The sequence below is a fragment of the Bactrocera tryoni genome, unplaced genomic scaffold, assembly GCF_016617805.1.
Source record: "Bactrocera tryoni isolate S06 unplaced genomic scaffold, CSIRO_BtryS06_freeze2 scaffold_663, whole genome shotgun sequence".
Classification (NCBI taxonomy): Eukaryota; Metazoa; Arthropoda; class Insecta; order Diptera; family Tephritidae; genus Bactrocera; species Bactrocera tryoni.
The window spans coordinates 3062-27883 of record NW_024396331.1 but is presented as its reverse complement, the minus strand read 5'-3'; the positions used below and the strand labels follow the sequence as shown (position 1 = coordinate 27883).

Below are 24822 nucleotides of genomic sequence, written 5' to 3'. Positions count from 1 at the left end.
TATATCGTTTTTCTTTCACCTATAAACTTTATTACGTTATTTTGCATCGTTAAACATTTCTTCCTGCTGTGAACAAACTTACGCACTATATAATAAATTTACTTTTGTTACCAACACAATTGAAAGTCAAATGGTGTATCATATTACAACATTGTGTGCTTATTTCTCGGATGAGTTGAATAAATTTCCGACTTGTGGTGAGATTGCCTGAAAGCTTAGTTAACGCGGAGCTTTCATAAATAGTTTATACTTCGGTATATACAAAGGTATGTATATACGAGTATGCTGTTATCTTTATAGAGTTTCCTTTGGTTATTTCTTTTTCAAAAATTCTTAGACTTGCTATTATTCACTTGTCTCAAACGCCTTCCACACATTTACACACACACGGCAAGCATACATGCGTTACCAGTGCATTTAGTCGCACAAAGTTGCAATTTTGAATTGTGCTGCTGATAGTGCGTATGAGTGTTCACAGAAGTAGTATGTGTAGTATAGTATATAAGTGACATATGTATGTATGTATAAGTGTGGCCTCGAGCTTATAGCATAACTTTAGAAGTTCCTACAATTACATAACTTAAAAGACATACGTATATATCTGTTTGCTTATATACATAGTGTTATACTTATGGGTATAGTACAAGAGCACACGAGTTGTTCATGCGTATGACGCACTTCTCGCTATATGCCTTATGGTCATTAGCAACTTTTGTGTCTTGTTGATGCGCACGCATCTTGCCGAAAGTCAATTGCGATACGGTTAACACCACCACTTCTGCCATCATATCTTCAGCTGCTGTAATTAGAAATCATAAACCGCAATGAGCTCATAGATTACCGCAGGCGCATAGTGTTACAAAACAGTACTGTTAGTCGACCAGTAAATCTAAGTCATTCTGTGCTTTAACGTCAGCACAAGCATGTTATTAATGTTGTTAGCTCATATCTCGCATTACATTTGATACGCGATAATTTCTGGACACTGCAGGTGTGCTAATTAGACAACGCTATCGGATTTTGTGTAAATGTTAAACTACATTGACACCTATAAGGATTTGGTACTCATACTAAAATGTTATGTAGTTTTATAATATGATATTTTATTAACTCTGCATATACTTTATCCATCTCAGAAATGTAATAATAAATATTAAAAGAAATTTGGCACAAGCTAGAAACTTGAAGGAGGTAAGAGTTTCTTCGTGTCTGGTTATATCGGTATTCAGAGTTGTCTTATTTCATCACTGTTGATTAATCAGTACAGTTTCTTTTTTCATTTCGACCAGAAATTATTATTTTTTCTTCATACTTGCATTACAAAATGAAATAAGAATTATAAATAATCACAAAAAAAAAATATTAAACTTTACCTCTTGAAACTGCAATACTGACCGACACCAAGGTCACAAACAAGTTATTGTGCAAGCAAAGTTTACCTTTTTACATAAATATTTATTGTGACCGCCAGCGTTAAGTTTTGTGTTGCTCTCCTTCATTACATACTCCACTAGAATTATGCATTTTTATTGAACCACATTACCTTAGCTCTAGCCTCAGTTTGCAGGATTACCAAGACTTTCAATTTGCTATTTCTACGATTGTTGGTGTAACTTTTGTATATTTCTGCTTGAAATTTTAAGGCATGCTGTTGTCGAAGTAGATGTTCTTGTTGAGCGGAGAATCATTCTACTTGTTGTGGTTGCTTACTATGTTCTTTTTTGGTTTTTTCTGTTGTTTTATTTAGTAACTGGAATATGAACTCGAGCACGATAGCCAACAGAGAAGCTTTTGAATCACAAAAACTTCATATATAGTATACATATGTATGTATGTACACAATCAAATATAAATATTACTGAAACTGATTTTTCATAGAATAGTTAAAGTTGGGCGGTATTTTGGTAAGAATAATATACTCAGCCGATTATTGTTATGACGCAATGTTGAAAATACCAATTTAATGACAGGAAAATATGTTAACTTCGACTAAGCAGGAGCTAATACCCATCATAAATACAAAAAATTCCTTACAACGAACGGGTTCCTGTAATCTGTAAGTAAGCAGGACTTAAAAAAAACAGAACAAATGGTTTTTCGTCAAATCAATTTATTTTATTCAAAATAGTCTCCTTCTACTTCAATACAGCTTTCTGCACGGTCCAAAAGCATTTCAAACTAGTGTTTTAGCTCGTTGGCCGGTATGGCTGCCAGTATGCAAATGCATTTTCCGAAAAGGAAGAAGTCACACGGTGCCATATCAAGTAATTACTTGGAGTGGTTAATGGTTAAAATGTGATTTTGGTCAAATAATCGTCTCTCGAATGTTGGATTCTGAGCAATTTTTGGTCGTCAGTCAATTTGTGCGGAACAAACCGTGCACACACCTTTCGTAAGCCCAAATGTTCGGTCAAAATGCGATAAATCGATGATTTCCATTTCCATGAATTTCAATGATGATTTCGGCTGATTTTTGATGAATTCACTCACAGTTTGGATGGAATTTCCGGTGATCAGGGCCGCTACATTCAAAAAGTCTTGTTTACTTTGGAACCCTCCTTGTATATAGTTTATAGCTGTCATAAAAATACACACTGCTAAGATATTAAAATATTTTAAGCACGAGACCTGCTGACTCCTGTGGAAATACGCAACAAGGTGTTCAATTGCTGAGAAGATTGTTAAATTGCACTGCAAATCGAGGCAGTTTTATTCATTTGCTAACAACGCAATAAATTGTATTGTTAGTTAATATGGCGAGTAAGCGTATGAATGGCAAAAAAGGCATAAGTTGTAACTTAATAATACAAAGTAAATGAACAGCGTTTGTTTTACTATTGTGTTTCGCAAATTTTCAGCACGTTCACTTGATTGTTTATGTGAATATATACTAATATATATATTACTTCTAATTTATAACGTTCGCCTAAGTAGGGAAAAGTTACATTAGTTTTGTGGCAATGACTTCCTGCACAGCGTTGCTTAGTGTGTGCCCCGCTAAAATAGCACGCTTCGTTACAAAAATGTATAGCGTCAAATGACATGCATACGTATACGTACAAACACATACATATGTGCGTGTCTGTTCATCCATGTGCATATCCTTAATTTTTATTCTTGAAAGACACACTTGGACAAATTGGTTTTGAGATTAAATCTTCCTGCAATCGTCAAAGCTTTTAGTTGACTCATGTTACAAGTAAACAACAAAAGAAGAGAAAGGGAAATTAACAAACGCCCATTGGTGAGGTGCGGTAAAAGACAAGACTTCGGTTGCACCGAAGCTAAATACCCTTCACAGGTGCATTTCTGTTAGTAACTATGTGTTCAGTTTGTATGGAAGCTATATGCTATTGTCAACCGATCTGATCAATTTCTTCGGATATTACATTGTTGCTTTAGGAAATAATATATCCCAAATTTCGTGAATATATCTTGTCAAATGTGAAAGTTGTCCATACAAGAACTTGATTCCGATCGTTCAGTTTGTATGGCAGCTATATGCTATAGTCAACCGATCTGAACATTTTCTTCGGGGATTACATTGTTGCTTTAGGAAATAATATATACCAAATTTCGTGAATATATCTTGTCAAATGTGAAAGTTTTCCATACAAGCATTTGATTCCGATCGTTCAGTTTGTATGGCAGCTATATGTTATAGTGGTCCGATATCGGCCTTTCCGACAAATGAGCAGCTTCTTGAAGAGAAAATGACGTTTGCAAAATTTCAAAACGATATCTTAAAAAGTGAGGGACGAGTTCGTATATATACAGACAGACAGATGGACAAACAGACGGACAAACAGACGGACATGGCTAAATCGAGCTCGACATACTGATCATTTATATATATACTTTATAGGGTCTCCGACGATTCCTTCTGGGTGTTACAAACTTCGTGACAAACTTAATATACCCTGTTCAGGGTATCAAAAGATCCAAAAAGGCAAAGAAAGACCTTGAAGAAGAGCAAGATAGTTTTAGGCCAATTTGTTGCGAGCAGTCCAGCGTGCTGGTTAAATAAAAGCCGTCAGAGGTGTGGAAAGCATCAGTTATTTTTTATTTGTTGAAACAACAATGATTAGTAAAGGTATGAACGTGTGTATGTTTATGTAGGATGGAAAAAATTCTCAATGAAAGATTGGCATTACTTTGAATTAAGATGAGTGATAAGTCTTATTCTAAAAATTTTTCAAAAATACCAAAAACTACAACAAAATAAATCGGTCTGTCAATCTAAATGAAATAAAGTGTTAAATAACGTACTAATATATGCAGTGGACCTCAAATCTCAAGCTTCAAGATATATCCTTCGGCAGTAGTAAAGTATTATTTCAACTTATGTATTTTTAAATATGATGCCATTGCATGAAGTTAGTAATTACCTGACTTCAAAAATAATATGTTTAACTAACTGCCACAAGAAATAATATAAATTTCATTGCTGGTAATAATTAGACCTGGCTGATTTCTGATTGTAATTATATAAAGATACTAGTGGATTTAGCACGCGTTGCTGTGGAATACATTTTGTACTATTATTCATATAATAAACTATTCAAAACAGTGAAAATTTTATTCCCGAATAAAGGGGAAAACGTTTGTCAGTATAAGAATCCAAAGGATTGCACTTGAGGTTTAATTTTTAGTATGTTCATACAAATAAATTGCATTGGAAAAAATAGCGAATTTAGGGCTGTTTCCTCAATGTCTGATTACCAGCCTTTCTGTCCAGTTAATTGAGTTTTCCGCTTAATGGATTGTAGTTAATAGACGTCAACAATTTGCGTGGTTAATGAAAATGTCCGCTTAATACAGCGTCCATTTAATAGAGCTTTCACCATATTTTTTTTTAAGGATTGTTCTTACTATACTATCTTCTAAGTTCGTTCTAAAAAAGAACTAGACACAGTGTGCTAAATTTTACTAAAGTCGGTTCAGTAGATTAGGAATCCATCGCGGACAAACAACGTGACATGTACTTATTATATACATATAAATATTTATTTCCTTACGTAGGCCTTACTACACTCATATATTTTTTATGTATAGAAAGTATTAGATTTTTTCCTCTCACACAATATCTGGTCGCATTGTATAATATGCTTTTACGTACAAGTATATACATAAGTATACTACTCGTACATACATAAAGATATGCCTTAGTCATATACATATAAATAGTAAAACTAATTATAGCAAATGGATTTGGCTCATTATCCCGACACCAAATACAAAATGATTAATTTTGCTCTTTAATTGCAAACAAAAATTGTCGGCCTTTCGTCCAGCGCAGAGAGAGCAGTGAAAAACGAATTGAAGAAAATTGTATAAGTAAGCAAACACTTAAATAAAGAGCATAAATGAAAGCATGTACCAACGAGAAAGCGAAAATGGACTATATTTCACTTTGTGTTATTTATTTCGTAATTTCCTCGAACAAGAAAAACCGTCGTGTTGGAGGTTATGTTCAGTGTATTTGGACATTAGAGTGAACAAATCCCACTTTGCTAAAAGTAAATAAAGAGCATTTCCTTAATACTCAAGAGGTATAAACAGATTAGTTGAAAAAAATATCAAAAGAATGAGTCTGAGGACATCAGAATTGAGGGACTATTTTGAAATGGTTTGAACAATTTGCATGACCCAACAAATGAGTGCCGGTTTGAAACTAGTTGAGGGATTTATTTCAAAAAACAAATTCTATTTCTTTTAAACAATTTTAGAAAGTGGGCTTAAGGTCATGTAAAGAAGCTGAAAGTTTTAAGGTTGAGTTAATATTTACCAACCTATAACTAAGCTCATTTATATACATAAATATTTTCCAGAAGCACCAACCAGAGTTTGTAGGCGATAATATGGTTGTGGTTGCCTTTCTGAGTTTAGTGATTCCACTTATATTTTTGACCATAAATAAATTAACCAAACTTAGGTTGCTTCAGTCAGCCAAACCAAAAATAAGATTTCAACTTTAAAGGCTGTAAAAATAGATGATGAAAAGAATTCTATAAAAAGAATATTATCTAAATAATGCACTCGAAGGTCTGATGCTATCTGGCTGGGAGGTATTTAAAACACGAAATTGTAGCTACTGAGATCATTGTAGTCTTTTCAAATTGCTGATATTTACTTTTGACTTTTAATAGGAGACAATTAGAGCGTTCGCTCATGAATTGACTACATAAAACACCTTCTAATGGCAGTTCTATTGTAAATAGAAAATAAATATTTAAGCACGGTGAGTAGAAGAAACCATTGTCGCATTTGCCCTTAATTTACTTCTATTTCAATTCTTCTTCCAACCTTTGTAAATCATTTTACAGAACGTGGTCACCCTTAAAATTACAGCACTACACGATTTAGCAATTTGTCGTCACGCTCTAGCGGCATGAGCCTGGTCACATTATGCAGCTCACTATCTGGGTTCTTCCTATGGCTAAGCTTTAGTATTTGATTTCCTTTTCAACATCTTCGTTACCTAATTTACCAACACCGTTAAGTAATAATGAAAAACTTTTTCTCTTCTGTTGCAATTGCCAAACTAATTTATCATTTTGAAAAATTACGCAAATTGTTTAACAGGAAGGAAAGTGAAAATAAGAAGAAGAAAGAAACAAACGGACATGGTCAAAATACAAGGAACGAAAAGTCAGCAAAATCTACACTTAAAGTTTAAAAGTCAACATTTTAAATACAACGTAAACCTTTTTTAATTTTTTTTTTACGAAAAGTTCGAAAAAGTTTCATCATGAAAAATCACAAGAAATCACTTGATTTTTTTGGCAGAAATAATTATTGAAATATTTGACGCCTTAGTGGAAACTCAGAAGAAGAGGAACGCCCAAGTGCAGATAGCCATATGTATATCACAATTAGATCAAAATTGTGGCGAATGATATGTCGATAGGAACTAAAGAAGCAGCTCACTTTGACTGATTGTGCTTTATTGGTTTGTCGACTTCAAGCGCAACATTGAAGCAGAAATGACCTAAAATGATTGCGGACCAACCTAACTTAAGCCATATTTATTGTCAACTGTTTAGCGCTTTCGGATTTCCAATAGTCGTTCTCCTTTTTTTGTACATTTCCTTATCTTCATCGACATATTTATGTTTGTATAAACATGCTGTTCACTAAGCCGGCGGAATTGACGCTCTTATTAATTTATTGACTTTTTTCTGTTCGCTTGTCTACTCGTTTTTCTGAATTGCTATTACACTACTTCCAATTACTCCAGGTGTACTGATACAATAGATATATACATATGTCTAACAATTACTTTGCTTGTGCTTACCTGCACCTATTACTGCGTTTTCTAGTAAGTGCCATAATACAAATTACATCTCAACAAAACCCAAAGGAAAAACATCGGAAAATATTGACAAAATAATTTCAGTCAGTCAGACTGAAAGACAGCTTAACCCCTACCAAAACTCATGGACCTTGCTGGGAAAGAAAATCAACCAAAATTTAAAAGCCAAACGGTGCACGGAGAGCGTAAAACAAAAGTACCGAAACAATACTGACTTCTTGTTCAACATTTCTATATTTGTCTATTGATAGGTGAGCTGCAGTACATACCTGTAATAGCATATGTATGTAAATTTGTATATGTATGTACTATATATGAAATAAATCAAATAGCTCGTCCCTTCTCAAGGTTACGACATGCGCGCTCAGAATTCCCTGCGTCCGGCCGTTTATATCTCAATTTCCCACATTTGTTTGAAGCAAAAAGCAGTAAACGTGTGTACATTATCGTTGCATACTTACAGGCGGCAAGTCACATATGTACGAGTGTATTCAATAAGCTTTTACCTTGCTTACAGCTATGCGGCTCACATTGACATTTACTGTCTGTTTGAATAAATAACTGACACATTCGTAGAAAACGTTCCACAATACGCAGGAGAATAAAAATGCAAACAGTTGGGAGAAAGAGTTTACAGACACACTGCCACAGCATAAATTATTAGGTGTGTTAGTAAGCGTGTGTACAAATAATTTTTGTATCTGCGGTACTATCTATTATGTTTCTCGTGTTTCCTTTCCGCTTGCTTTTACACTTACAACTAACTACCACCGGCCACCTTCAGCATTCTAAGCTTTTCACTTTTATCGAACTTCTTGACACATTCCGCGTTCTACAACACTTTTGGCATTCAGCTCTGCCGAAGCGTCATGTGAAATGAGTTATGGAAACTGTTTCAACTCATAAATAAATAATTACCGTAGTGGTAAATAAGACAAACTGCTGCAAGTCCATTTCGGTATGCACTATGTATACACATAGCAAAAAGCAGTACATACCTATATTTGTAGATATACATATAAGCACGTACCACATAGCGAACAGCGGCTCGGTCTGCGTACGATTGAAAGGACTGTTCCATAACTCTGCAAGATAAATGGGCAGCACGCCATGTTCACGCGCTTACACAAATTTATGAATATGCACATATGTGCAAAACATGGTCTTGACAGACATTAATTTTTCCTTAGTTCAACTAAAGTCAGACAATATTCCATTGAGTTGGCATATTAGGGGTTGTTGTCGCAAGCTACATGACCTATAGCCACACATTTTACAGTGACCACATGTGTAATTTCTTTAAACAGGGAAGGGGTATATAGCATGAAGAAATTCAAATGTCATAACTTTAATGTAATGGGAAAATCTGTTTCAGTTTACAGGTAAGAAACAGTTGAGCGGAGTACAACCTTTAATCTTAAAATTATATTTAGTATTACACTTGTTTATAGATAAATATATTTTTTTCAAGAATTCTTCTTACTTAAAGTTACGTTACTGAAGGAAACCAAGGTCATTTGTTCGATAGTGGTCTACTTAGAGCCACTATCAGCAATAAAATTATTATGTTTTTCAATAGGAACGGTACAAAAGTACTGATAGGGACAGCAAACGACGTCATATTTTTGAGATTTCTCTTCAGCAAGGTTTGAAAAGATATACGATCTAACAACGAGTTAAAATTATTAAAATTTACTACAAAACCTCGGAGTCAATGGCTTCAACAGCATCAATTGGGGAAGACCCAAGACAGTCTCTCACACGTCGTTCTCAAGCGCTGGACATCTCTGTGATGTCGTTGGGGCGAATTTTGCGAAAAAGTTTTGACCTACATCCTTACAAGATCAAACTGATGCAAGAACTGAAGCCGTTTGACCACCAGAATCATCGCATGTTCTTGAATTGGGCTGAGAAACAACTTTGTCAATTAGAAAAATATGCGTTAGTGGTCAGGCAGCAATCCACACGTACTTCATAAGTCACAATTGCAACTTGAAAAATTTACAGTTTGGTGCGGTTTATGGGACGCGGGGTATTTGGGCTGAACTTTTTCAGTGATAGTCAAGACCGGCACGTTACTGTGAATGGGAATCCTGCTCAATGATAACCCGATATATCGGGTGATTTTTTAAGAGCTTGATAACTTTTTTTTAAAAAAAACGCATAAAATTTGCAAAATCTCATCGGTTCTTTATTTGAAACGTTAGATTGGTTCATGACATTTACTTTTTGAAGATAATTTCATTTAAATGTTGACCGCGGCTGCGTCTTAGGTGATCCATTCGGAAAGTCAATTTTGGGCAACTTTTTCGAGCATTTCGGCCGGAATAGCCCGAATTTCTTCGGAAATGTTGTCTTCCAAAGCTGGAATAGTTGCTGGCTTATTTCTGTAGACTTTAGACTTGACGTAGCCCCACAAAAAATAGTCTAAAGGCGTTAAATCGCATGATCTTGGTGGCCAACTTACGGGTCCATTTCTTGAGATGAATTGTTCTCCGAAGTTTTCCCTCAAAATGGCCATAGAATCGCGAGCTGTGTGGCATGTAGCGCCATCTTGTTGAAACCACATGTCAACCAAGTTCAGTTCTTCCATTTTTGGCAACAAAAGTTTGTTAGCATCGAACGATAGCGATCGCCATTCACCGTAACGTTGCGTCCAACAGCATCTTTGAAAAATACGGTCCAATGATTCCACCAGCGTACAAACCACACCAAACAGTGCATTTTTCAGGATGCATGGGCAGTTCTTGAACGGCTTCTGGTTGCTCTTCACCCCAAATGCGGCAATTTTGCTTATTTACGTAGCCATTCAACCAGAAATGAGCCTCATCGCTGAACAAAATTTGTCGATAAAAAAGCGGATTTTCTGCCAACTTTTCTAGGGCCCATTCACTGAAAATTCGACGTTGTGGCAGATCGTTCGGCTTCAGTTCTTACACGAGCTGTATTTTATACGGTTTTACACCAAGATCTTTGCGTAAAATCTTCCATGTGGTCGAATAACACAAACCCAATTGCTGCGAACGGCGACGAATCGACATTTCACGGTCTTCAGCCACACTCTCAGAAACAGACGCAATATTCTCTTCTGTACGCACTGTACGCATTCGTGTGGTTGGTTTAATGTCCAATAAAGTAAACTGAGTGCGAAACTTGGTCACAATCGCATTAATTGTTTGCTCACTTGGTCGATTAAGTAGACCATAAATCGGACGTAAAGCGCGAAACACATTTCGAACCGAACACTGATTTTGGTAATAAAATTCAATGATTTGCAAGCGTTGCCCGTTAGTAAGTCTATTCATGATGAAATGTCAAAGCATACTGAGCATCGTTCTCTTTGACACCATGTCTGAAATCCCACGTGATCTGTCAAATACTAATGCATGAAAATCCTAACCTCAAAAAAATCACCCGATATTTGGTTCGAATTGGATGATGGGGACCACAAGCCACACAGCGAATGTCACAATCGATTTATTGAAAACCAAGTATGGTGAACGTGTTACGAAATGGTCCAATCAATTGACCGCCTCTGTTATGCGATTTAACGCCGTTAGACTAAATCCTGTGGGGCTATGTCAAGTCAATGGTCTATGCCAACAAGCCAGCAACGATTGATGAACATCGTACGAATGTCGAAAATGAAATTGCAGCAGTATTGGACTTATGCCTTAAAATCGTTGAAATTCGGGTTCAGCGTCTGGACTTCTGCAAGCATGCCTGTGGGGACCATGCAAACGAAATCGAGTTCCATAATGGCATCAAATGTACTTTCACAAGAATTAAGAATTTAATTCATATTCCAAACCGTTTTTGTAGCGCTCTAATTGAAACTCCGTTACCAGCCAGGCCTTCATGGTGGTGACTCTTCTTATACGTCTTCTCTCGGCTTTCCTCATTGTAAAAGGGTAATTCTGTAATGGTTACTTAAAAAGTCATTTCCCTCTCCTTTTAATAAAAAAAAAAAATTAAATTTTATGTTGCTTTTCACAGTAAAAACTCTTGTTCAATACTTGTATTTATGATATATCCAGCACATCACAGCAGATGAGCAGTCGATCCAGCTGGAATGAATGAGCTTGAATGAGCTTGAATGAGAAGTGATCTGCTCGTGGTTGTGCAGAAGTGCTTGCCTCCTGTCTAGCAAAGGCGAATAACCATTCGGCCAGGACGTGCATGGAATTGAAATGTGTAGGAGCACTGCTGATAAACACTTGTTGCTTAGTGAGCTATCTAAATACGTATGTATGAGTGTAAATTTGTGTATAGGGTATATACATTTATGCTTTTTTGACTTATTATTAGGCTTTCTCTTTCCGCTTTCATCTTTTTTCCTATATATCCATTAAGCATAAGTGTTAATTGTTACATCAAAATAATCGATTGTCGTGAAATAAGGAATAATTCGGAGACTTCAGAGCTCAATTTATCACTTATTACCTTCGAAATGACTTCGAGTCGGATGTAAATAGCTTTATTTCAAAGATTATTGGAAAGTATGGGAATGATTGAAACCTAGGCCTCGTGGGAGAAAGGAAGGTGTTTCATTTGTTTTTATATTCATTCATTTTAACTAATTTTTAATTTTCTTTCCTTTGTATTATCTTTTGGGTAAACATTTGTGCTCTTCCTGTCAGTTTTGAAAATGCAGAGAAATTGTGATTTAGTTTACTGACTACGACCATAAAACAATAAGGCGTAATATATGTATGCCTACCAATAACATTCGTCTTTTACTAAGTATAAATGAGCTAGTTTTATATAAGGCTTATTTTGTTAGAGAATTTGGTCGAAAGAATGTAGCGTATGTTATTAAAACTTCTACAAAAGCGTTAGGTAATATGTATTACCTAGCGTCCGATTTAAATATTGAAAGGATTATGATGTTTGTAAAAGGGGGCAACGTAGTACAATAAATTTGATAGGATCTAAGGAAAGATCGATGAATCTCCGATACTCAATTCTCCAGGTCTGAACGCTTCAGATACATCGCCATTAGAGTTTGAACAACAAATTTTATAATTTTCTTTTAGAAAGCCGAATATTCTACTACTGTGGCAAAAAATAGTAAGATTTTTAAATCAAATTTCGCGAGAAGAATTATTCGTCGAAATATTTTTTTTCTAGATTGATATGCCGGTCAGTGCATCTGTGCCAAAAGTCACATCAAAGTAATCATTAGCGTTTAGTATCCGCTTTTCTTTCTAATGTACATAAAGTGCATTCGGTGATTTTTAATAAAAAAAAAAGAATCACTCAAGAAAGAAGTTTCATTAATTATTCAATTAAGTTGTTAATTGTTTGCGTGAGCAAAAATTTTGGTAGGTACAAATTATTCCAAGAGGAGAACGAGAACGCGTTGAAGACGACCCACGTCCAAGATCATGATCAACATCCCATTAAATAAATCAATTGGTGCTTAAGAATGATTAACAGTCAGAGATCTTACTAGCATCGTTGGAATTTCGGAAGGATTAATGAAAACCATTTTGAAAAACTGAGCTTCGAACAAAGAGCCAACATTAAATTTTGTTTTAAAGTTGGTAAAACTTTTACCGAAGCGTTTCAATTGATGAAACAAGTTTATGACGATGATTGCCTATACCGTAGCAGAGTGCACGAGTGGTTTCAACGTTTTCAAAGTGGTCGTGAGAACATAAATAATAAAAACATATGATCACCGGAAATTCCATCGAAACTGTACGTGAATTCTTTAAAACTCAGCCAAAATCATCATTAAAATTCATGGAAATGGAATTGAACATCTCCAAAACATCGGTTTGTCACATTTTAACCATTAACCACTCCCTGCATTCACCTGATATGACACCGTGCAACCTCTTCCTTTTCGGAAAAATGCATTTGTCCATGATAGGACATGCAGACTTTGAAGCCATTCAAAAGGCTTGCACCGGCATACTGGCGGCCATACCGACCAACGAGCTAAAACACTCATTCGACATGCTTTTGGGCCATGCAAAAAGCTGTATTGAAGCAGAAGGAGACTATTTTGAATAAAATAAATTGATTTTGCCGAAAAAACCATTTGTTGTGTTTTTTGTTTTAAGTCCTGTTTACTTTGGAACGCACCTTGTATATTCTAGCCTAACCTCATTTTACTAAAGCTCAGAATACTGTTTAGTTAAGCCGGAGCTTCAACTTTGCTTAACTTGGGTTACCTAAAATTCTCAAACTATCGTTAACTCTTTTCATAGATGTCACAGCCTTGTTGCTATAATTTTTTAGATTTTTCGCCCGGCACGTTGCATGCAATTGTAAGACAATGATGTGGGTTTAATGTTTTATGGGGCATTAAACCGGCTCGACAAGACTTGGACAGTACGCCACCGCCGCCGTTGAGCTATTCGAATCGGCTCAGACACGTTCCAACTTTTGCCGGTCGTCACTCTTGTACTCGCTTATCCTTGTTTCCCACTCTCTTCTCAACTTCGGCCGAAAGCGTTTTGCATCCTAAATGGCATCAACGTGACTGACTTACTGACTGACAGCGAACGACAAAAATCAATTGCATAAAAGCAAACAACAACAACAGCTCTATTAGTTGAAGCAACATTCAAAAAGAACAAAAGCAACCACTAAAGCCCAACGTAGCATAATAAATGTAAGGGCAATGGCGCGATAACGGAGTAAATAAAAACCGGTAAGACCTGTTAAGTTGCTATACAAAACTATGTGCGCTTGAAGTGCGGAGAAGCGCTGGATATATTTTTGTTCGAGTGTGTTGGGATAGATTTATAATGTTTTACTTATTTTAATATGAAAAAATGTTTCGCCTTTTTTTTTAAGACTTTCTAAGTGATAACTTTTTTTCTGTACTCATTGCCATTTCGTATTTTTGTTCTATTTTTAGATGACAACTTTCATTGAAAATGCATCGGTCGCGAAACGCCTGAATGCCAGTCAAGCATCGATGATACTTGTAACACCGCCTCCTATTGGATAATGTACTTGAAGTGAGTGAATATAATTACTATGTGTATTAAATAATAATGGGTTGTCAAAAAAGTCTTGCGGTATTTTTATTGAATTTTTTTTTTTAATTGAAATTGAAATGAATTTTTGATGACTCATGCCCAGCTCTTGTCCGATGCCTCAGCGCATTAAGTAAATAAAATCGGAAATAAGCATTTAAATAGTAAATAAGTTCTATGTATGCAGTATAAAAAAACTCCAGCCAACATGCACTTTTAAGGAGGGCGCTGGTGATCCTAGTGATGCTTGACGTATCATGATGAGTCTGCACCACAGTACGCACATCATTCGGTCAGTCATCAGCAGCATGAAGAACCTCAGCAGCCACGTGTTGAACGGCTTGCTAGTAGCGGGGGCTGTTATGATTATCGCAGTAATTCGGATACGGAGTCAGAGCTGCCTGCTGGTGATCCAAGGTGAGAGGTCAAGAAGCTTATCTGCTTATAATCCTAATGACTTTAGAAAGACATGTCAACGTTCATACAGGGGTAGTGATAACTTTTCAAAGGCCTTTTACTATCTTTTTAGCTATCATTATTGGTGCAGATTTTTCTCATAGTACTCGTTTTGACAGTAGTCTTGGAATTGGTCTTGGTCTTGGTCTTGGTCTTGGTCTTGGTCTTGGTCTTGGTCTTGGTCTTGGTCTTGGTCTTGGTCTTGGTCTTGGTCTTGGTCTTGGTCTTGGTCTTGGTCTTGGTCTTGGTCTTGGTCTTGGTCTTGGTCTTGGTCTTGGTCTTGGTCTTGGTCTTGGTCTTGGTCTTGGTCTTGGTCTTGGTTTTGGTCTTGGTCTTGATGTTGGTCTTGGTCCTGGTCTTGGTTCTGGTCTTGGTCTTAGTCTTGGTCTTGGTCTTGGTCCTGGTCCTGGTCTTGGTCTTGGTCTTGGTCTTGGTCTTGGTCTAAAATGATGGCAATAACGCTCCTTAAGCCTAGCAGATACATTTCCGATACGTGTGCTGCCGACATTAACAACAACTCACTTCAGTCTAAGTTTTTTGTTACTGTAAATTAGACCACCTCGTCTGCTTCATTATAAACATATGTATATACATACTACACCCCCAAAGTTGACAGACTCATAGTGGATTACATAGTTGTCATTTCTTTTTGCAAATCACCTTTTAGCATTTTCCCACCCCCAATGTCAACTTCGTTTGACTCAATTGCTTGTTGACAAGCTTTAGTTATTTACAAAACGTTCGTAGGTAAAACGCAGGCTTAGCTCCGTTCAATGCAACATTCGCCACCAACCCGTTGTAATATAGCTTTACTCGGTTACATAAACGGCATTAGACTCTACTACTTGACTCACCAGAAGTGGCTGTGTTACGCATTCGTCTCTACGGTCTTCTACTTCGACTTCATTTCATCGCCACATACCTGCAGACATTTAATCGTTTAATCAGTTGTGCGTTAGTTAACATTCTTCAGCTTGTCACTTATATAGAAATAAATTCTAAGAAGGAGACAGTAGAAGTAGGTAAGGAGAATTCTATATATGTACAATATGTGTGTTTGAGTATGTTGAATACACTTATTTATATGCGTGAGGTTATTTCTTTTACTTACTTTAACAGAAAATTAACTTTCTTCCGTATACTTGGATATATATTTAGATCCGCATGAAAGTTGTATGTCTAAGTTTTATATACTTAAACCAGTACGTACATATGTTTTATTGGGCAGTCAAAAAAGCTTTTTCGTATTTTTTCAATAGATGTTGTTGCAGTCGTACACTTCCAGTGCTACCAACCATATTATGTCATACCATATAGTGTTGGAAAGGTGAGATTTTAAGCTTCACTTAACTAAAAAAACCAAATTTGGGAAAGGTTTTGAAGCGAATGGTAACAGGAGACGAAAAGTGGATCGAATACGACAATAAAAGCGTGGTTAAGCTAAACAAATGGTCGCAAAGCCAGGATTGACGCCTCGAAAGTTATGCTGAGTGTTTGGCGGGATTGGAAAAGAATCACCCACTATGAGATGCTCCAGCCTCGTCGAACGATTGATTCTACATTTAACTCTCAACAACTGATGACATTGAAGCAAGTAATCGAAACAAAACGGTCAGAACTAATCAACGAAAAGGGCTTCGTTTTCCATCAGTAAACGCTAGAACACACACATCTTTGATGACTCGGCAAAAACTGCGAGAACTTGGCTGGGAAATTTTGATGCATCCACCATATAGCACTGTCCCTGCACCATCGGACTACCATTCGTTTGGGTCAATACAGAACTCCCTTAATGGAGTGAAGTTGACTTCAAAAGCAGCCTTTGAAAATTACTTATCGCAGTTTTTCGTCGAGAAACCAGAAAAGTTTTACACTGATGTAATAGTATCTCTAGCGGAAAAATGGCAAAAAGTGGTCCAACAAAATGGTAGATATTTGGTTCATTAAAGTTCATTATGAATATGCGTGTAAAAAAAAATAAGTTGAAGTTTGATTAGAAATACGAAAAGACTTTTTCGACTACCATATACATCACTCTCATTTTAATACAAACAACTCTCAAAGATTTAATATTTGCTGCGGATAGTTTTGTTTTAGTCTGCATTAAGTCTCAAGTGGATTCGTAAAACTCGTATTTATAGCTTCCTCGTAGCGCAGTCGGCGCTTGTTTCCAGGCATCATGAGATCTTTGTTGTTAAAAGTGAGTTCCAAAATCGAATATACATCGAACGTTACGATTAGAAAAACATACTTATAATAACCATTCATGTGGTTTTTACTTAAAGGTAAGTTAGGTTAATCTAGTAGGCCAATGATCGACGCACAGACCACTTTTGGTCCTTTGCAATACCAGATGGTTCATGAGGAAAATTTCGACAGACACTGTGGTCTCACTATCGATACCTCTTCCAGTGTATCACTCACAAGACCAAATTATCTATGACTTCGAAGTTATGACTGTCAACAGTGATGTGGGTCGCGAGTGCAACGGCTGTTTGTTTGACGACAGGAGATATTTTGTCTTGCCCTCGTACGCCATCGGACCCATTTGCTTCACTGCCTTATGAAGTCTGAAGAAAGCGGAACTAACGGCGCGAATGTTGAGGCCTATAATATCAATATCATAGGCTAAAATTTTTGAATTAAGGCGAGAGATCTAGAGAGAGCTATGTATTAAGCTCAAGTTAATAATTCTAAAACTTTTGTCGTCTTCGAAAATCATATCTTAAAATTCTTCATGAGGGGATCCGTTGGAAGCCATGACTTTTCTTATGGTTTCTCGGGCTTTCTGAGAATATCGGAAAGAAAAACTACTTTCAATACTGGTAGTTCCATACGGATTAATTGAATCAGAAACGGATCTTGAATAGTTTTCGCTAGCATATAATGCAACCGTGAAGATTTGTATTCGATAAGATCTGAAAACAAGTTGTAAAAAAATGACACCGCAAAAGGTACATTGAAATATTCCACGTATAAAACGTATAGTTTTTTTCATTTTACAGAATTTCTCAACTACTAAGGAGTTTAAGTTTTTCACTTAGTCCACTTTACAGTTTCACAACAATTATATTACGTTTTGGTTTTACCATTGTTACGGAAATTCATACCTCCCACTCAGAGCACACTCAATTCTATGAACAAACTATGCAAACTTTTCACTGCACTTTTAACATAAGAGGAAATTCGAGAAGTAATAACATGGAAATTATAGGTAGTTTCGTGCGTGTTGTTGCACAGACAAAGCAATAAATTTAGGCAGAAACATTGAACAGGAGAGCGACGCTCGTTGATGATGACGAGAGATAACACATTTGCTTGATGACAGGTAGTAAACAGTGTAGTGAATTGCGGTGGTAAACATTAAATGACCGCTTATTTGCTCAAAGGTCCCGAGGCGAGAGTGGGTCAGTGACTGAATGAGCGAAAGAAATTGCTGAGCAATGAAATGTGGCGCCACTAATGAACTTAAGGTGTGCTTTTGGAGCACAAAATGATTGTGCTGTTATTGTAATGATTTACCAAGCGCTAGCTCTTGATATATGTACCTGTTTGCTCGGAATCATATCACACGAATGGGACATTTGGCGTGGTCAATCTGACAAAATTATTGGGACAAGGAATATAATTTTCTTTGCTGTTGAGTTTATCGTTATTTTCTATTTTTTTATACAGTTTTTTCGTTTGTCCGCGTGGTTCGAAAGCTGCACGTCCCCGCTGACCCAGTAATTATATGAATTGAGTAAAAGAGAAAAGTGAAAGTAATAACAAATGAAAATGACTTAATTGACAAATGAATGTGACATCTGAAACCAATTAAACAGCTTGTTTTTGTTGCGATTTTCTCAATTTGTCAGCCTGTGCGCTAATGTCTCCTTCTTTGTAACTTGATAATATATTGTTGTAAAAGCCTCACACGTATATCCTCCCCAAAGGGTAACACAAGATGGAAAACAAAATGCAAAGCAAAGTCGAATTTGTACTAAACACATTTTATTACACTGTTTTTGTTGTACACTTTGCATTGTAATAATATTGATTACATTTATTTGTAGTCCCTGCAGCTGTTGTTAGTAGACAAAAACTAGCAGATCGTTATTTGTATGTATTTATTTATTGGCCATTTCGAAGGCTGTTTGGCTTTTTGCTGGCGACTGGCCAGCCGGCCCTGTGCCAACGGATGCTTTGGCGCCAACCTAACACTCTTTAGATTTTACTATATTTTAGCAATTGTATCCCAAATTTAACGGTTGTTTCCTTTTTGTTGTTGTTTTTCTTTTTCATCTGATTCGACTTGGCTTACTGCCTGTGTAGCACTTTCTTCTACTGCAGTGCGCTTTTTTTGTTTTTTTTTTTTTGACATCTGTACAGCCTCACAATCCGAATAGCTCATACCAACGAGGCATACCTTTATGCGCATAGCAAAAAAGTAGGTGGCCTTTTAGTGATGGAACGCTTTTGCACTGTGAGACTAATAAATACGCCACATAATTTCATTAGAAAGTAGTGAAGTTAAATTTGATTTCGTAGTCTTTGAAAATTTAAATTTTTCAACTATTGCAAATTTTACATAAATCGCTTTTAACTCTCTACGAACGATAAAATTACAATTCCTTAAAAACTTTCAAAATAGGCTCCTTCAGCGTCGATGCAGCGCTGCCAGTGCGATTTGAAGGCGTCACGGACGGCATTCTCCGGAATAGCCTGGAGAGCCAAGGTGCATGCTGCTTGGATTCTCTCTGTCATCTCAAAATGCCTCTTTGTCTCGGGATCATACTCAAAGATCCATGATCGTCACTTGTGATTACATTATTCGAAAATTGGGGGTCACTTTCACACATGTTCAAATTTTCTTGGCACACTTCCACCCGACGCAATTTGTGGTCGTCATTGAACACTTTTGGGACCATCTTCGCGCACACTTTGCGCATGTTCAAGTGCTCCGTCACAATGTCATGAACCACATATTTTGATAAAAATATTCGAAAAAAGCCTGGTGTCACCGAAACACATCACTGCTTGCTAAAGCAACATCTGGGTAAGCTTGCTTGATCATATCAAACGTCTTTGTCGCAGATTTGCCGAGTTCTACAAAGAATTTAATCGCGTACCTTTGCTCTAACGAACGCTGCATTTTCGGCTTGCACCACTCACAGAAACATGTCGCGCGAAAATGTTTTTCCTGACTCTCTAGGTGCTCGGAGGCAACCAACCGCTCGTTCGTTAGCTAGGAACGCCCTCTTCCGTATTCAGTCGGTGTGCGCATGCTAAGAAGTACATTCGCGGCGGAAGAAAATCAGTCCTATTGTTTTCCGGACAAACCCTGTATGCTACCAAAAATAAAACAATATCTTTTTAGACAATTTTTTTAAACAATATCGTTTAAAATTAATTCGTTTCTCCTAAAAATGGTCCACTAATTATGTATGCAGTTATTTTTTCAAGTAATTATTTTGAAATTCTATTTTTTATACACTTATCGCGACATTATTTCTTACTCTTTACTGCTTAACAGTTTTATCTGTCAGTCTACTCATCCTGAACCATTGTGCTTAATCGTCTTTGCAATCAGCAGTCGCCCTTCCGGCTTGAGATTTTGCATATGCGACAGTTGGAGTAGGCCAAATCCAACCCGATAATAAAATGCTTTACTAATGATGTTGTTGTTATTGTTTATCATTTTTATTGCTTGAAAGATGTTTGCCAGTTTATTTGCTGCTGACAACAAGCAGACTTTGTGGCGCGTCTTAGTGTCGCCACCAAAATGATACTATTTCTATGTATGCATACATGTGATATCACCACCAAATAGAAGCATTTTATGGGAGAAAAATTTTTTGCGTTGAAGCCTTTTTTGGCAAACAAAATAACTTGCTAGCCCACTTCTTTGTAACTTTTTGTGCAAACGAAATATTATAATTCCGATTATTACAAATATACTTTAATTAACTATTGCGATCACGCAAACTTACAGTCCGCCCTTTTTGGTTAAATTACGAAATCATCAGTATTTCCCTTCGAATTTCGAAAAGGTCTTCTTAGCATGTTCCCATTTCATAAATGCATGCCAGTCTCTTGACGGGTACTGCATCGAATACTTTCAGAGCTATTTTCATCCATTCGGACAACACGACCTAGCCAGCGTCGCCGTCGTCTCTTAATTCGCTGAACTCCGTTAATGTCGTCGTAAATCTTGTACAGCTCATGCTTCCATCGAATGTGATATATGCCATTGCAAATGCTCAAAGGGCCATAAATCTTCCGAAGAACCTTTTCTCGAAAACTCGTAACGTCGACTCATTCAGTCTGAAGAGTTATTCTGCGTTGGATTTTGAGGCTAACATTGTTGTTGGTGCTTATACAGGTTCCAACATACACGAAATTATCTTCAACTTTGAAGTTATGACTCTCAACAGTGACATGGGAGCCAAGTCGCGAGTGTGATGACTGTTTGTTTGATTACAGGAGATACCGGATTTATTTTCTTTGCTTCTTTATCCAGTCTGGAAAAAGCAGAACCAACAGCGCGGTTGTTGAAGCCAATGGTATCAATATCATCGCCGACAGCAGCTAAACACTCTTATAAAAGAAGGTTCCTTCTCGATTAACCTCTGCAGCTCGCTTGGTTCTTATTATGAATACTTCATTGGACTTTTTTGTATTAAATTTTTTTATGTCTTTACATAAGATAATAAAATAGCAGTGGCATAACCAGGAACTTAAATTAGGCAAAGAATAGTGTAATTAATTTTTGTTATTGTTTTATTTAGTTCGCTCATATTCCAGTTTAAAATAAATATAACTTTTTCTAAGGAATAACATAAAGTGCCTCTTTAAAAAGGTAAAAAAAAATTTAAATAAAAATTTCAGCTGTGATTAATATTAGCAGCAATGAGGGTTCTACATGAAAAATCAGTTAACTCATTACATAGTACATAAAGTTTAAAAAAAGCTTAAATAATATGTATTTCGTCGAATGAACGTTGTTGGAAAATACGCTTGCACTTTTCGAGAGGAATAACCTTCCACGCGTTTCTCACAATACTCCGTAATTACTTCGTATTTTACGGATTATATTTCCACACAGCTTCTCTGACCTCCGACAAAAGATTCTCAATTGGATTAAGGTCCGGTAACTGAGCCGGCCAACCTATAACCACATTTCCATTTAGAGCAAACCAATTTTTTACCACTCCGCTGGTGTGCTTGGGATCGCTATTTTGTTGATTGACCTATTTCAACAGCATTTACCATTCAGATTGTGATAGCATAGAAGACTCATTCCAACATACAATTTGGCATCCATATTTTCTTTTTTTTTTTAATTTTTGATTTTGGTACCTTCATGTTTTACCGTCAGTGATACATATTTAAGATCAAATGAAGCGTTTACTGGCGGTGTTCTCGGGAATAAAATAAAACAATTTCTGTTTCGTCGGACTAAAATATGTTGGCCATTTTTCGACTGGCCAATATGCAGGTGCTCTTCAGCAAATTGAACACTGGCCTGCATATGCCGGGGATTAAGTAATGTCACCTTTTTTAGATTTATCTCATCTTTTATTTTGATTCTTGAGCATCTGGTCCACATATTTTAAACAGTATTCATGCAGCATACATATTTGTTGAGCCACCAGCAAATGTTGATGTTGTGCAAATACTTGTTGCTGCTGACCGAAAATTAATACCTGTTGTTCGGTTGTACGAGTTGTGCACATGTTGATCAACCAAATCCCTTTTAGAAAATCACATTTTCTAACAATTTTGAACAAAACGCTACAACACGCACACACATACACATGCAGGTATTTTCAAACAGGCAGCAGAAAGCAAGTATTAAAATATATCTAGCTATACTTGTGTACCAACCCCGTATGTGTTTAGTGGGTGCTCAAACGGTTCACACGAAATTGACCTTTGCTCCCTTTTGTCTAGAAGGAAACAGCTGTGTTTTGTACTTTGTGGGTTCTAAAATGGCAAACATCAAACACACTCAAGCCTTCAGGCATTCAGATACATACGAAGCCTCTACTTTTGTATCCAACCGTGTGAGTGTGAAAGTTTTAACAAAGCACATACATAATGTGCTCTTCACATATCCTTTCTGTGGCAAACCCTTTCCAACAGCAGCAAGAAAACACAATAAAGGTACAATAGTAGGATTTCATGTGCTTTTAAATTTGTATTTGTCACAATACAACATAAACACCTATAAAGATACATCGTGTTGTATGCGCCCAGACCTTGTGTTCCACTTTTGCTCTCAATACCTATACAAAAAACTGAAGACGTCGACTTAGAATCTGATATATTCTAAATTCTTTTATCCACTTTGTCACTTTTCGTCACCTTTTATCCCGCAACCTCGAAGCAACTATCGAAGCTGCAACGACTTGTATGCATCTGCATGGCGGGTGCCATGCGCACATGCCGTTGGCAGCACTTGAAATCATGCTCAAGCTCAGGTAGCCAAATACTCACTCTCCAAATAACAGCAGAAGGGTGTGGTAGAGCTTTGGTAATCTCATCCCATCGGATGAAAGAATTAAGTGATTTAATACCATTGGCTCTTCTCCCAAAGAACAGTACTACCAAAATGATAAACTTCACCAAGAAGATCAAGTGGTACATCGACGGCTCGAAAACCTCGGAAGGAATTGCTGTAGAAGTCGTAGGACAACACACCAAACTCTCCATACCTATGGGAAGTTTTTTACGCATTTTAAGCAGTTTTTTCCTATGAGTTCAAATCGCTACTGTTGCAGGAATGTAGAGAATGGCTGAATAGTCTAGCAGAACGTAACTAAGTGCACCTGATCTGGGTGTTCTGTCACAAAAGTATAGGCGAGAATTGACTGATCGCGATGGGTCCTCATACCATAAAGGAGCTGCTTCGCAAGGAAGAAGGAGTAGGCAGTCAAAAGTATTAGCAACAACTCCAAGAAATGCGCCAAGTTGCTAAAGGGGGGTTACAACCTCAGCAGGTTTAAATATGCAATAAAGCTCCTTAGGGACAAACTCAGTCGCCTTCCACACTGGCCACTGTAAGTTGGAGAAGCACTTATATAACATGGGCCTAGCTTCTTGTGCCTGAAACTCCAGAACACCTGCTAATTGATTGCATTGCAGTCTGCAGAAGCTGTATAAATGCCCTTTAATCCATGTTACCAAAAAGGGATCATACCGCCTTAGAAGAGGGCACAATAAACCAAAGGTCGCGGTGCAATCTTTATCTATTTATTTTATTTTATAGGTCATGCTGACTGATAGACAAATTTCATATCACAACGGTTTAACGGTTCATAAAGCTAATCTCAGGAGCCATTCTGAATCCAGAACTTTCATATTATATTATTCTCTAGAACTTTATCTTAACTAAAACTAGCTTTATTAACTTGCGAATTGCATAATCGTATTTTCATAACTTCTCTGCTTCCAGTTCTCAGAACATGCGTCCTAAGCAGCAAGGAGCACGGGAAAGCAATCGACGTAACAAAAATGATCAAGCACAAACCTTAGACGGTAGCATCTTGGAGAATGAGGTGAGTCAGCAAACATTACTGAGTATATATTATATAATTGCACATACTTTAATATATATATGTGTGGACATTCTAAAATTAAAAGCAGCTAAACCACATAACTTGAGTTCAAAATTAAAAAAAACGAACGTACGAAAGTCTTACCGAGCTGCGGCAGCAACTGCTCGGTGTAGTTTTACTGCAGTGTGAGTGTTTGTGGCAGTACAGCAAAACTTCTGAGGGGTACTTACCATATGGTGTTCTTCAACCGTCGTTGATTTTATCTGTTGGGTCTGCTACATTGAGATTTGTCGTAAGAAATACTGGTCTCTAACCGTTTGACGATTGCACACGCCTGGCAGTTGCTTGTTGGAGTGTATTGGACTTACGGATAGTTATTGTGGATAACAATTTTTATCAACTTTACTTAATTTGTTAGTTTTCCTTTTCCTTTTCTGCGTCACGGTTCCCTAGCTACAAAGACAAAATCCTTAACTTGCTCCGAAGCTGCGAGATTGTGAAGTGTGCCGTTGCT

General features: G+C 36.8%; 1 long non-coding RNA gene across 1 annotated transcript in view; it reads left to right on the top strand.

The window, feature by feature from the left end:
• The window catches only part of LOC120781367, a 37198-nt gene extending 12899 nt beyond the window's left edge, over positions 1-24299 (top strand). The window contains exons 2-3 of the long non-coding RNA XR_005706051.1: positions 14190-14292; positions 24206-24299. This is a non-coding gene — a long non-coding RNA (uncharacterized LOC120781367). The remainder of the gene's footprint in view (positions 1-14189; positions 14293-24205) is intronic.
• Positions 24300-24822: the final 523 nt, after the last annotated feature.